This window comes from Saccopteryx leptura, chromosome 6 (genome assembly GCF_036850995.1).
Source record: "Saccopteryx leptura isolate mSacLep1 chromosome 6, mSacLep1_pri_phased_curated, whole genome shotgun sequence".
NCBI lineage: Eukaryota > Metazoa > Chordata > Mammalia > Chiroptera > Emballonuridae > Saccopteryx > Saccopteryx leptura.
The window spans coordinates 194661522-194676843 of NC_089508.1; positions in this window are offsets into that span (position 1 = coordinate 194661522).

Below are 15322 nucleotides of genomic sequence, written 5' to 3' on the forward strand. Positions count from 1 at the left end.
AGTGTATAGCACCAAGTGCAGGGAGGGCACGGTCCATGTGAGCCCCTGCCCTCCCCCCCACCAAGGCAGCAGGGGTCAGGCCAGAGCTGCCAGGCCCTGGGGTCACCTCCAGCCTGGCCTGGTGCCCCCCAACCCCACCAGCTGGCCAGGATCCCCGTCCTTGGCTCACCGATTCCTCCTTCGAGTTGAGGACCGGCCACGAGGCCACCATGAGGACAGGGGTTGCCAGGGGCGGCTGACCCTGAGCATGACCCCAGGAGGGCTGGGGACCACCAGGGCTACTGAGACACCCCCAGGGAAGTTCCTCCTGCTTAGAGAACAAGGTGGGCTTTGAGTGGCGCACCCACCACCACCCGGACCCCCCAGGGCGGCTCCGGCGAGCGGGAAAGTGACCAGCGGTTCCCAGTAGTGGGGTGCCGGCTCTCACGAGGTCCGGCTGGTGTCTGTGGGCAGAGAGGTCCCGCAGGAGGCTCTGGCCGCTGTGGGGGTGGCAGCCCAGCGGAGGAGCGAGAAAATAAGTGAGCAGATGTTTGGCCGACCCTGGAAGGATCCGGAAAACCTGCCCGCAGAGCTCGCCTCTTGAGCAGGCAGCTCGGACCCGGGGGCCGCAGGGGAGGGGGGACTGGGGCTGCCTTGCTTAAATCCGCGTGTTAATCCGCCACCCCAACCTCTCCTTGATGAAAAACTGCTGAAATCCAGCCATTCTCGGTGAGCAGCCCCTGCCAGCAGGCCGGGAGCTGTCTTTTCAGCACCAAGCAGCCCTCTGCTCCATCCTGGGGCCCTGTGACCCCTGAGCGCCATCACCTGTGGCCTCGGAGACCCCGGGACAGAGGAGATGGGACACGCCGGGCACAGGGGCACGGGGCACTGGGGGCCACAGGGACCTGTGGGCAGGGCTGGGAAGCAGCCCCAGGCAGGAGGGACCCCCTGGAATGAGGGCTCTGGGGGGTGGTTCGTGGCCTGCACCCAGCACCTGGGACAAGGAGGAGGGGGTCTGGGGAAGGGTCAAAGGGCGGCGGGCCAGCTGCATGGCAGGAGGGCACCTGGGAGGCTTCTTCTCACCTGGGGGTACTTGCCAGAGGGTCGTGCCCTCTCTGCAGGTGGAGGTGGGGTCCTCTTCCCTTGGGGCGCCCCTCTGGGATGAGACCCGAAGGCCTCCCTTCTCTGTTCCCCTCCCCAACCCCAGGACCCCGATACTGGGGCTCAGAGTCAGACAGAGAGGCTCTGGGCCCCCAGCCTGCACCCCTTCTCTGCAGGGCAGCCCGGGCCCCCACCAGCAGCTGCGTGCACATGGTGTTGCCTTTGGGAACCCAGCACAATGCCCCCCCCCGGTGGGGTGGGGTGGAGGCCCCTCAAGTCGGCATTGAGCCCCCCAGATCTGGGTCCTCCGGGCCTGCAGTTCTCCTCTGGGAGGTGGGGGTGACGCCCGGCCTCAGGGCCTTCCTGCGGGCCCGGTTTGTCCAGGCGATGGAGGCCCCTGGCTGGCAGGGTCCTCTGCAGGGGCTGACCAGGCCTCTGCTCTGGGCTGTGTCCTTGGTTTTCATCAGGGCTGGAGCCTCTGTGTCACAGGTGGGGGCGGGAGGGGGTCCGGCTGGCCTCACGGTGCTTCTGTCCCCCAGCTACGCTTTAGGTCCCCATCCGCGGGGACAACAGATAGGAGGAAAGTCCCTTCCCAGACTTCCATGAGCCCTCCCCCAGAAGGGCAGAGCCGCCCAGGGCACCTGGGTGCAGGCTGATGAGGCTCCACGTGAGGGGAGGGTGAGGGTGGGGGTGGGGGGGTGGGGGGGTACAGCAGGACAGGAGAGAGACACTCCCCTCCCCCACCTCCCTGGAGGCCCCTCCACTGGGACAGGGTCCCTTTCTCTCCTGGGGAGGCGGTGGTAGCACCTCCGACAGCTGTGTCTAGAATCTGGGTCCCCCCACGCCCACTCTCCTCTCTGCTGTCTCCCCCTCTTCGCTTGGGGTTTTAGTGAGGACTCCTGGGGCCGGGGTAACTCATGAGCGACGTGAGAACAGTGAAGGCCGGACGTGGGCCCAGACCCTCGGGGCTCAGCGGAGCACATGCCCTTCAATAAACACTTAGAGATGACCCCGCTTATCCTCACCAGGGTCCTGTGAGGATGGCCCCATCGTTGATGTTTATACCAGAGGCGTCTCAGACACAGAGAGGGAGACATCTGCCCGAGGTCACACAGCATGTCCGTGGGGTTTGGGCCCAGGGAGTCGGACCCGACTTGCCCAGACATTTGAGTGGCTGGGGGTTTTGTTGATTTTCTCTCTACTGGTTTTTTTTTTGTTTTGTTTTGTTTTTTGTATTTTTCTGAAGCTAGAAACGGGGAGAGACAGTCAGACAGACTCCCGCATGCGCCTGACCAGGATCCACCCGGCACGCCCACCAGGGGGCGATGCTCTGCCCCTCCGGGGCGTCGCTCTGTCGCGACCAGAGCCACTCTAGCTCCTGGGGCAGAGGCCAAGGAGCCATCCCCAGCGCCCGGGCCATCTTTGCTCCAATGGAGCCTCGGCTGCGGGAGGGGAAGAGAGAGACAGAGAGGAAGGAGAGGGGGAGGGCTGGAGAAGCAGATGGGCACCTCTCCTGTGTGCCCTGGCCGGGAATCGAACCCGGGACTTCTGCATGCCAGGCCGACGCTCTACCACTGAGCCAACCGGCCAGGGCTTCTACTGCTTTTTTTAAAAGAGGTCTGAACTGTAAACATGGGTTTTGTAAATATAATTTGGGAGGGACTCTGACCCCCACGGCTGGAGAGGGGTTGGTTGGTCACTCAGGGTCCTGGAGGAGGATGTCTATGCCCACTCCCTGCCCCTGCCGGGCTGAGAAGGGCCCTGGGCAGAAAGGGAGTGGAAGTGGGCAGAGCCAGTGGCCGTGTGGCATCCAGGCTGTGAGAGAGACGGGGGGGACACCTGGAGGGGACCCCGCGTACTCTGGCCTGCTGCCTGGAACGTCCCGGAGACGGGGAAGCCTCTGTCAGGGAGCACCAGGCCCCTGTCTCACGGAGGGGAGCTCAGGGGGTGGGGGCAGGGAGGGGTGGAGGATGTCACAGCCAGCAGGCACGGCGCCCGCCCAGGACGTGTTCCGACCCCAACCCGGCTGTGGTTTCAGGACCCTGGAAACAACTCTCACCCTCACCTCAACCCCAACCCTCCCTCCAGCCCAGACCCCCACTCCTGCCCTCCCCGCCAGCCGGCCATTCACAGCCCGCTAGCCCGGGCCCAGGTCCAGCCCGAGGGACAAAGCTGTAACCGGGGTCGCAGGCCCGGCAGACCCCAGACGGACGAGCCGCTGGCTCGGCTGCCATGCGGGGTCCCTCGCCATGGTGACGGCCCACCCACGGCTCTGCTCAGAGGCGGGCATTGTTTGGGCACCAGAGCGTGGCGCGCGCCCAGGAGCCCGGGCTGGCACGGCGGCCTTGGCTGCGGACCTGGGGCCGAGCGCGTTCCCACGCTCCAGCCAGCCTCCCCGCGGCCCTGGGAAGGTGAGCGGGCCCTGGCTCTGGCAGACGGGGAAGCCGAGGCCTGGAGCGGCGCACTGCAGAGACAGGGCGCGCCTCGGGGGTCGGGGCCGGCGGCAGCCAGACCCCGGTGGGGATGCCCAAGCTTTGCAAAGGAGCATCCGCAAAACGGCGTTACTGTGCCGTGGACAGTGGACTCACCCACATCAGCATCTGTGTTCCCCACAGCTCCCTCCTGCCTCTGCGTCCCTGGTCCCAGCAGCAGACAGGGGCACATGCTGCTGACACCCTTGAGCCCCCAAACCTTTGCTCCCCTTGGCAAATCAGCCTCACTGCCCTCTCTCAGCTCTATCCCGGGGCATGCATGTCCCCGACAAAGTGTCACCTTCCTCAACGCCTCCCCATCCAGCGGGAAGGGATGCTTCCCCTGGCCCTGGTCCAAGCACACGCCAACTTCTCTTGGGAGGCTTGTCCTTCCCCTGTGCGGCCTGGTCCCGGGGTGCCGGGGGTCGTGGGCTCGGCCCTTATCCCCTCAGAGGCCGAAGGACCCGAGGATCTTCTGGCCGGTCCCTTCTCGCTGCTCGAACCAGCCAGGGACGGGCCGTTTGGGCGTCATCTGCTGGGTCACGTAGGCAGCTGCAAGGATGGGTCCATTGCTTGCGCCTGTCGGCCCGCGGCCACCACACGGTTATAATCAAACACAGAAAATGGTGAAAGCGGCAAGAGGAGAACAGCTCTCGCGTGTCCAGGGTCAACAGCAGGACCGGTCCATGGCTGACCACGTATCAGAAACGAGAGAGGTCAGCGGAAGATGGTGGTAAGACAGCTCGAAGTGCTCAATCCAAGAGGCCAGCCCAGAGGCCAGCAGAATGACCATTCAAACATGGAAGCGACATGAGAACATCTCTAGATTTAAAAACATACTAAAATAAAAGTGCTCAGGCCAAAATTAAAAAAGAAAAAAAAAAAAGACCTAAGATGGCCACACGGATCCACAGGAAGGACAGGGCCCAGAACTGACCAGACAGTTTGGAAGGAGGACGGAGCTGGAGGGTGGACAGGACCCCATTTCGAAACGTCCCACACAAGGAGCCGCAACGCACGACGAAAAACCGATGATGGATGCTTCTCATCTCTTTGTTCCTGTCTGTCTGTCCCTGTCTATCCCTCTCTCTGACTCTCTGTCTGTCTCTGTAAGAAATAAACAAACAAACAAAGGAACTGCAGTTGTCCTCACATCCTCACCGACACTCTCAACCGCCTTGCTGATGATTGCCACCCTGGTGGGGGGGAGGGCACGTTATATCTCTGTGGTTTTACTTGCATTTCCCCCCGGGAGGGCTGATATTGAACATCTTCTTATGGGCTTATGATCAGTTTGCTTATCTGCTTTGATGAGCTAGCTGCCTGTTCCGCTCTCTCGCCCCCTTTCAGTGAGGTTGTCTTCTCGTTGAATTGCGTTAGTTATCTACTCTGGGTATGCGTCCTGTATCAGGCATGCCCTCGCTCTGCAAGTATTCCCCCCTCCCCTGGGTGTGGCCTGTGTTTTTGTTTTCTTAACGGTGTCTTTTGAAGACACGATGATTTTTATTTATGATGAATTCCAAAGTATCAATTTTTTGCTTTAGGGGTCAGCAGACCGAGTAACCCCTCACTTGAGCCAGTGACCTTGGGTCCAAGCTGGTGAGCTTTGCTCAAACCAGATGAGCCCGCGCTCAAGCTGGCGACATCCGCATCCCAGTCTGACGCTCTATCCACTGCGCCACCGCCTGGTCAGGCTGTTTATTTTTCTGTATTTTTCCAAAGTTAGAAGCAGGGAGGCAGAGAGAAAGACTCCCACATGCACCCGACCGGGATCCACCCGGCACACCCACCAGGGGGCGATGCTCTGCCCATCTGGGGCGTTGTTCTGTTGCAACCAGAACCATTCTAGCACCTGAGGCAGAGGCCATGAAGCCATCCTCAGTGCCCGGGCCAACTTTGCTCCAATGGAGCCTCGGCTGCGGGAGGGGAAGAGAGAGACAGAGAGGAAGGAGAGGGGGAGGGGTGGAGAAGCAGATGGGCGCTTCTCCTGTGTGCCCTGACCGGGAATCAAACCAGGGACTTCCACACGCCAGGCCGACACTCTACCGCTGAGCCAACCGGCCAGGGCCTCAACTGCAGTTCCTTTAAAAAGTTAAACTTCCCGCCTGACCTGTGGTGGCGCAGTGGATAAAACGTCGACCTGGAAATGCTGAGGTCGCCGGTTCGAAACTCTGGGCTTGCCTGGTCAAGGCACATATGGGAGTTGATGCTTCCAGCTCCTCCCCCCTTCTGTCTCTCCTCTCTCTCTGTCTCTCCCTCTCCTCTCTAAAATGAATAAATAAAAAAAAATTAAAAAAAAAAAGATGGTATTTAAAAAAAAAAAAAAAGGTTAAACTTCCCGCAGGACCTAGCATTTCCTCACTCAGGAATCTCCCCAAGGGAGCTGACGGCACGTGTCCACACATAGACACGCACGGATGTTCACGGCAACCTCCCACGGGACCCGGTCTTGATGTGTGTCACCTGGGATAACGGAGACGTGGGCCGCCCGGGCAACGGAACACCAGTCAGCCACGGCACCTGCTGCAGCCCGGATGGTCCTCACACCGAGGGGGCCAGTGACGCGGGGGGGGGGGGGCTGCAGCCATCCCTCTGTGCACCTGTGTGGATGCTCAGAGTCAGAGTCACAGGCAGAAGGCAGGTCAGTGGGGGCCGGGAGGCGGAAGTGAGGAAACTCCCAGCGTGATGGACGCACTAGAGACCCGCGTTGTGGTGACGGCCACACGCGGCCCTGGGAGGTCGCAAGAAATCACTCCCAGCGGGAGAGTGCCCTGCGATGTTAGTTTTCCTTCAACAAAGTCATTTTCAAAATGGTTTTCAGGGTATTACTGGGTTGTGTCTGTGTCTGTGTTTTATGGTGTTAGAAATACAGTCACTCAAAACAGAAATAAATATACACATAGGGGTCGCTCTAACAGAAGTTGTACAGGACGCTCAGGCGGAGAACCACACACCGTGCTCACGGAGTAGGAGACTCAGCCTCGTGAAGATGCCCGGTCCCCACGCTGACATTCAGACTCTGCGCGATGCTTGTAAAAATCCCAGCGAGATCTTCCGCGGCCGCGGACAAGGTGATGCTGAGATTGACGTGCGAAAGCAAAGGAGCTCGAAGAGTGGAAACAACTGTCAAGAGGAAGAAAGTGAGAGAGACTGCTCTGCCCACTGCAAGCCTCACCAGATGGCTCGGTCACCAGGCCCGCGGGGTGGGGACGGGCGACACAGAGGTGGACTTAACGGCGGGCGCACTGGGCGCACACCTGGGCCCCGACCTCTGAAGGGCCCCGGGAAACCCCAACTTGACACTTGTTTCAAATGTAAGGGGCCCGATATTGTCTTCTGCGCCCGGGGGGCCTCGACTGGCCTTAATCCGCCTCTGGGTAGACGCCTCGGGTCGATGGAACAGAACAGAAGCGAGAACTCGGACAAGCCCTCCCGTGAGCCAAGACAGCCTTTTCAGTGAGCCAGGCGGACGCGACCAAACGCCGTCCGGGGAGCAGGAAACCTCAGCCTAAACCCCGCACCTTCCTAAGAAGAGCGACTCCAAACGGATCACGGGCTTCCGTGTCAAACGTAACACTTTCAGGTGGTAACCCGGGAAAAGATCTTCAGGACCTGGGCTGGGGGAGGAGATGGGCAAGTGACGGAGCTGGCTGTGAACCCAGGTCTGGTGACGATGGGGGCCCAGCCCCGTTCCCCTGGGCGGTGCAGCCTTGGGGGGGGCAGGCCGGCTCCTGCTCTGGGTCTGAGGAGCTTGGGGAAGACCCGCCGTGAAGACGGGGATGTGAGGGCACCCAGGGGCCTGGGAGATGGATTCCCAGATCTCTGTAGGGGCCACTGACCCCTGCGGGCTGTCCTGGTTCAGCACCCAGGCTCTGAGATTGATAGACACGGGAACCACCCACCCCACAACAGAGACTGCCGCTTGAGGACTTGGAGAGAGCCCCGGGCCCGTCACCCCAGCTACGGAATTGCCTGCACACTCTGACCACAGACGCCCGCTCCCCGTGGCGGAAGGGGGCCCGTCTGTGCAGACACAGAGCGGGGGACCCCTAGCAGGAGGCCCGCAGCAGGTTGGAGCCTGAGCCGAGGCTGCCCTCTGCTGGACGTTGCTGGGACCGCGGGAGCCCAGCCCCTGCACAAACCCCTCCTGGACCGCGGCTGGCTCTGCCCCTCCCAGAGGGAGCAGCCTCTCAGGGCCCGTTGTTCAGGTCACCTTGGCAGATAAGGAACCTGCAACCTGAGCACAGGCACGCCCAGCTCTGTCCAGCTCTCCCCAGCTGCCCCCCCCCCGAGGGGTGTGAGCTCCACTACAGGAAGGGGCCCCCAAATTAATGGACACATCTCAGGCGAGACTTCCTTGGCTCCGCAGACGGGAGCTGCTGCCCAGGGTGGGGCCGCGCCCTGGGTGTGACTCCCCGGGGCTGGATGTCTTTCCTGAGTGCTGGATTTTTCCTCTGTCCTCCCCTCAGCTCCGGGGCCTCTCTGCCAACACTCGGTCGCCCACACCAACTCCGCCCCTCGGACGTGCAGCCAGCCGGCCGCGACGTGACTTTTCCGCTAAATCCCTGCTTTTCGGTCATCGCTGGTCTGAGGGCCAGGCCTCCTGAGGCCACCCATGCCTGTCACCTTCCAGCCGTGGTCTAACCCTAGGTTTGGCTTCTTCCAAAGGCTGAGCCTTGACACCAAGCCCTGGGGCCGGCTTGGACGGACACACGGTCTGTGCAGACACAGACAGACGCCCCGGGAAGGGCCCGCGTCGAATGCTCTAAAAGGTTGGGGGCCGTCGGGCTGGAGGGCTTGGGTTCTTGTGCGATGTGGAACTTGAGCAGGTCATCGTCACAGTCTCTCTGGGCCTCAATCTCCCCACCTGGCAAATGGGACCAATAATCTCCCATTCTTGCCCGTGACTTGACAAGAATCTGCTACCAAGCCTGAGTTTCCATGAATACACTTTTTTCTTTTTCTTTTTCTTTTTTTTTGTATTTTTCTGAAGCTGGAAACAGGGAGGCAGACAGACTCCCGCATGCGCCCAACTGGGATCCACCCGGCACACCCACCAGGGGGCGATGCTCTGCCCCTCCGGGGCATCGCTCTGTCGTGACCAGAGCCACTCCAGCGCCTGGGGCAGAGGCCAAGGAGCCATCCCCAGCGCCCGGGCCATCTTTTGCTCCAATGGAGCCTCGGCTGCGGGAGGAGAAGAGAGAGACAGAGAGGAAGGAGAGGGGGAGGGGTGGAGAAGCAGATGGGTGCTTCTCCTGTGTGCCCTGGCCGGGAATCGAACCTGGGACTCCTGCACGCCAGGCCGACACTCTACCACTGAGCCAACCGGCCAGGGCCCACTTTTTTCCACATGAGTCTTCCCTTCTTGAAAAGTCTTCCCTTTGGAGTGTGACTCCGGTGGACAGGGACCCAGGAACCATGTGTGCAGGCCGAGGTTGGGACGGAAGCGGGCCCCTCACAAAGAGACAAGGACCCGTGAGCAGAATGACCCTTGGGGGACGGCTGCAGGACAAATGACCCACAGAAACGGACTTCTGGACATGCCTGAGCCAGACATGAGACAGGGCACTGGGGCCCTGCCACCTCCTGTTTGGGGGATAGGCAGACCCTCCACACCCATGCTGCCCGCCCGGCCGCCCGCTGCACACCCCCACGCCACCTCCGTCCACTGCTGCCCCAGCCCCTCCCACAGCGCTGAGGATTTCTGTGCTCCGGGAAACATTTTGGGAACATTTTAGAACCAAAACATTTTTCCAGCAAACCTTGTAGAAACCCAGACCACTTTCAAAGCCAGCCTTCTTTGAAACCCGACACTCTCAAAATCCGCTTGGTGAATCTGTGCCCCAAAGTTTGGAAACCGAAACATTCTGGAAATCTACTGGAAGCAAGATCTATACCCCACCCCCTGAGTACGGCACACGGCTTCGTCGGGGGTTTTTATTTGTTTGTTTTTGTATTTTTTCTTTTTATTTTATTTTATTTTTTTTATTCATTTTAGAGAGGAGAGGTAGAGAGAGAGAGAGAGAGAGGACAGACAGAGAGAGAGAAGGGGGGGAGGAGCTGGAAGCATCAACTCCTTGATCAGGCAAGCCCAGAGTTTCGAACCGGCAACCTCAGCATTTCCAGGTCGACGCTTTATCCACTGCGCCACCACAGGTCTGTATTTTTTCGAAGTTAGAAGCTGGGAGGCAGTTAGACTCCTGCATGCGCCTGACCGGGATCCACCTGGCATGCCCCCTGCTCTGTCCATCTGGGATGTTGCTCCATTGTGGCTGGAGCCATTCTAGCGCCTGAGGCGGAGGCCATGGAGCCATCCTCAGTGCACGGGCCAACTTTGCTCCAATGGAGCCTCGGCTGTGGGAGGGGAAGAGAGAGACAGAGAGGAAGGAGAGGGAGAGGGGTGGAGAAGCAGATGGGCGCCTCTCCTGTGTGCCCTGGCCGGGAATCGAACCCCGGACTTCCACACACCAGGCCGACACTCTACCACTGAGCCAACCGGCCAGGGCTCATCGGGCTGTTTTTAACTCAAGCCGAAGCCAGAGTCTCTGCCGGGACGCTCCCGGGAAGCGTGCCCATGGAGGGCTTGCTAGTGGTGCGAGGACACGCGTCAGCCCGTAAACAGGGGTGGCGTCAGATCTGAGGGGGGGGCCTGTCCTGTCCAGACCCACAGCTATCTTCAACTCTGCCCCACCCGTTGTCTGCTAGGGACTGGGGGGCCTGTCCTGTCCAGGCCCGCAGCTGTCACGGCCCCGGGGCGCCTACGGTGTGCACCTGTTCACACCTAAGCCCCGGCTGGCAAGGACACCGTCCCCTCGCTGGGTTTAGAGGCCCCCGCGCCACCTTGTTCATCCGCTGGGGTTCACACTCCCGTCTCACCCAGTGCCTGCTTCTCTCAGGGAAGACTGACCGACCGCCCAGTGTTACCGGGAGACCAACGAGGCACCGGGCACTCCCAGCCGGGGGGAGCCGTGTCCCTCGGGGAAGATCTCCCAAACCTGGCGTATGTCAGGGGGGCCTTCTCCCCACAGAGGGGACGAAGGCACCATCTCCTCCAGAGGACACCCACGGCCGCCGGCGTTCTGAAGGCACTGGACCCTGGCCCCTGACTCGCACCACGGCCTCTGCCCGCCCACCGGGGGCAGTGACCGCTGGCCTGGTTGTTGTCACTGTGCGTGGTCTAAGGAGGTAAAGTCAGCGCAGGGGCACCTACTGTGCGCTGCTCTCAAAGTCAGCGCAGGGGCACCTACTGTGCGCTGCTCTCCCCTGGCAGCCGCTGTACGCACTTGCAGCAGTAAGAACCGAAATTCGGTTCTGTTAAAACACACACATACACACACACACATACACACACATACACACAATTAAATATGTATGAATACCAGAAGATCCAGAAATCCCACTTTTGGGTCTAGAGAAACTGTGAGCAGGACTCAAAACAGGAACTCGCACACCCACGTTCGCAACAACGTTGCAACAGCCAAGTGGGTGGACGCAGCGCCCGTGCCTACGGGCAGACGGACAGATAACAGGGCGAACACGTCTGCCAGAGGTGGTCCGTCCAGACAACGGGGCTGTTTGTTATTCAACCTCAGAAAGGAAGGAAATCCCGACACCTGCGGCAACACCGAGGAGCCTTGAGGACGTTGTGCTCGGTGACACGGGCCAGAAAGAAAAGGACAGATCCTGTCTGATCCCAGTTAACGCGAGGACCCAGAGGAGTCAGGTTCTTAGAGACAGGAAGTAGGAGAGTGGGGGCCGGGGCTGGGGGAGGGGGAGGGGGCATGGCTGTTTCATGGGGACCGAGTCTCAGCTTGGGAAGATGAGGAAGTTCTGAAGATGGATGGGAAGGGGGAGGGCACAACGTGAATGTGCTTAATGCCACTGGACGGCATCTCTAAACAATGGTTGCAACAGTAAATTTTATGTTGTGTGCGTGCGTGCGTGTGTGTGTGTGTGCGCGCGCGCGTGCGTGTTTGTATGGAGAGGAGAAAAGGCAGAGACAGACACTCACATGTGCCCTGGACTGGGATCCACCTGGCAAGCCCCCACTAGGGGGCGATGCTCTGCCCATGTGGGGCATTGCTCCGTTGTTCAGCAACCAAGCTCTTCCTAGCACTTGAGGTGGAGGCCATGGAGCCATCCTCAGCGCCTGGGCTAACTCACTCCAGTGAAACCTTGGCTGCAGGAGGGGAAGAGAGAGAGAGCGAAGTGAAAGGGGAGGGGTGGAGAAGTAGGTGGGCGCTTCTCCTGTGTGCCCTGACTGGGAATCAAACTCAGGGCTTCCATATGCTGGGCCAATGCTCTACCACTGAGCCAACCAGCCATGGCCAATGTTGTGTATATTTTTAAGTAGGTATTTTTTTTTAAAGAATCAAAATCAATACCAGTTTGAAACCACCACACCAGTTCATCCAAGAAAATGTCCTCACAAGGTGTGCTTTTTTTCCCCCTTGTGAGAAACCCTCTCTCCTAAACAGGAAGGTCAGCCATCGAATGATAAAATAAATAAACTGTATTATCATCAGGATTATTTTACCGTGTGAAAAAGCATTTTAAAGACTCCTACTCCCAATCTGCCTAAAGCACAAACTCCAGCCTGACCTGTGGTGGCGCAGTGGATAAAGCCTTGACCTGGAACGCTGAGGTCGCCGGTTCGAAACCCTGGGCTTGCCTGGTCAAGGCACATATGGGAGTTGATGCTTCCTGCTCCTCCTCCCTTCTCTCTCTCTCTCTCTCTCTTCTCTGAAATGAATAAATAAAATAAAAATAATTAAAAAAAAAAAAAAAAAGGCCCTGGCCGGTTGGCTCAGCGGTAGAGCGTCGGCTTGGCGTGCAGGGGACCCGGGTTCGATTCCCGGCCAGGGCACACAGGAGAAGCGCCCATTTGCTTCTCCACCCCTCCTCCTTCCTCTCTGTCTCTCTCTTCCCCTCCCGCAGCCGAGGCTCCATTGGAGCAAAGATGGCCCGGGCGCTGGGGATGGCTCCTTGGCCTCTGCCCCAGGCGCTAGAGTGGCTCTGGTCGCTACAGAGCGACGCCCCGGAGGGACAGAGCATCGCCCCCGGTGGGCAGAGCCTTGCCCCTGGTGGGCGTGCCGGGTGGATCCCGGTCGGGCGCATGCGGGAGTCTGTCTGACTGTCTCTCCCCGTTTCCAGCTTCAGAAAAATACAAAAAAAAAAAAAAAAAAAAAAAAAAAGCACGAACTCCAGTCCAGGGCACAGGCGGCGCTGAGGCTGAAGGGCGCTGCCCGGCCCCCTCGCCAGCTCCCTGGCATGCCTCACCCCTCACCCCCGGGGCCCTGCAGAGGTTGGGAGCAGCAGGCTCAGCAGGGGTGAGTGAACTGGGTGTGGCAGCCGCCCACCTCCCACATCTGGGAGGGTCTGGATGCTGGCTCAGACAACATACCCTAAGTAAGGTCCCCAGTCTCCCCGCCCCCAACACCCCCCCGGCTCTGGTCCTCCCTCCAGGACCCGAGGGAATTCCTGAGCCCAGCGGCCGCCCTCTGCAGACCTAGGTCGGGGCCAAGTACGGGGAGCCCTCGCACTTTGAAGCTCTTGAGGTATTCCAAGCCAATCGTTGCCCAGAAACCGACAAGGGAGGCGTGTCCGCGAACCAGGCCAGTGTTTTTTGAAGGTGCCTAACCTTTCCTCATGCAAGGACTTCCAAGTGTGTTTAGAGGCACTGACCAACGCCCGCCCGCCCGCCCGCCCGTGGACTGGGCATTTTGCACGGACCGCAGAGATGAAAGGCGAGGAAACACAGCCGCCCGGCCCAAAACAAACCAGAATCGGACGCAGAGCCAACCGCGGTTCCCTGGCCTTCGCCAGAGGGCCTCTTCCGGGACAGTTCCCGGGCGGGCGGGCGCTGCTCTGTTCCCGCAATGGCCGCACAGACGGACGGACGCACAGCACGCCCCCGCACAGGGGAGGGACCAGGAGGAGAGGAAGAGCCCCTCACCCTCACAGGCCGCGTCCCGTCCCCGCCCACCTTGGTCACAATCACCAGTGCTGTGCCAGCTCAAATCTGAGTCCAAGTGTGGCCGGTGCCACATGCCAGGGAGAGGGTGGACATCCAGGCTCCAGCTTGAGGTTCAGGTCAGACCCTCCCCGCCTCCCCACAAGGGCCCCCGGACCTGAACTTCTCAGAGCACCGGCCTCTCCCCCGGACACGACACCTACAACACAGGCTCCCAGTCCTGCCAGCCCGCCAGCCTCCAAGGGGACTTCAGGCCTGAACCTGACCAGCCCATCCAGTGCAGAAGGCCAGGCCCCTGCTGTTCACTCGCCACTGACGGTCACCCAACAGCACGTCCTCGTCAGAGCACATGCCATCCAGGTGGCCCAGGACGGCCGCGCCGAGTCGTCTCAGACAGGCCCGAGGAAGGACCCTGGGCAGAGATCAGAGCACCCTGGGGAAAGGTGGACGCTGAGTTCCGACCGGCTGTCTCCCCCAGCAGCCTGCCTCCAGGCCACGCACACAGAAGGTTCTCGAGGGAGAAACACGACACCTCCCCCTGCGCCCGCCCTGGTCCCTGCAACACACCTTCCCCCTGCGCCCGCCCTGGTCCCTGCAACACACCTTCCCCCTGCGCCCACCCTGGTCCCTGCAACACACCTCCCCCCTGCGCCCACCCTGGTCCCTGCAACACACCTCCCCCCTGCGCCCGCCGTGGTCCCTGCAACACACCTCCCCCCTGCGCCCGCCCTGGTCCCTGCAACACACCTCCCCCCTGCGCCCGCCCTGGTCCCTGCAACACACCTCCCCCCTGTGCCCGCCCTGGTCCCTGCAACACACCTCCCCCCTGCGCCCGCCCTGGTCCCTGCAACACGCCTCCCCCCTGCGCCCGCCCTGGTCCCTGCAACACACCTTCCCCCTGCGCCCGCCCTGGTCCCTGCTTCCTTGCGGGTGCTGTGAACTGGGACCCAGGAGAGGGCCTAGGCCCCATCACCGGGTCCTGACAGAGGGAGGAAATATTTGTGAGGGTTCCTAATGCTAATAAGCTGTCCACACCCTCGTGAACAAGAAGGACCTCTGTGCTCAGGCCATACGCTTTCTCTTCCTGAAAGGGCAGAGGCCAGGCTGGGGGGGGGTTAAATGCCGTGTGCGGCAGGGTCCAGAGGGCTCAAGGCCAGACATCCAGCTCAGATGCTCTTCAGCCAGTGGCCCTTACCTGCACGGTGCGGGGGGATGCGGCCTCAGGTGTGCACATCCTCTGGGCGCCCCGTCCCCCGGCCCTGTGCCCTCACGGTGTGGCCGTCACACTGTGGCTCCCCTGGAGTGGCAGAGCTGGTCACAGGCCTCCCGGCTCCCTCCCACCCCAGCAGAGGCCCCTCCCAAAGACTTCCATCTGAGGGCACTGGGTCTGCTGGGTCCAGACTGGCGTGAGCCCTGCCTGTGTAAGCAGGGGACCGCCCGGTCAGCCAGAGCTCCGGTGTGGGGTGTGGCCGCTCTCCCCAACTCCCCTGGGCCAAGCGTGAAGGTCAGAAACTGACCAGAAGAGCCATGAAAGGGCGCAGGAAGAAACAACGGTGACCCACACCCTGGTCCTCACGCCGAACTCCCCGTTCCAGAGAAACACCTGGACACCTCTGGACTGATGGCGTCTCAGGCAGCCCAGGTTCACCTCTGTGTACTGTTAGGTTTCGGAGTGTGATGTGGGTGGGCAGACAAGGACGCGCGGCCTGTGGATAGAGGAGCAATGACCCCCGGGAGCATTCGCTCAGGGGCGGGACCCCCTCAGGCCTGCGTGACATCAGGGAAGCCTGGGACCCGG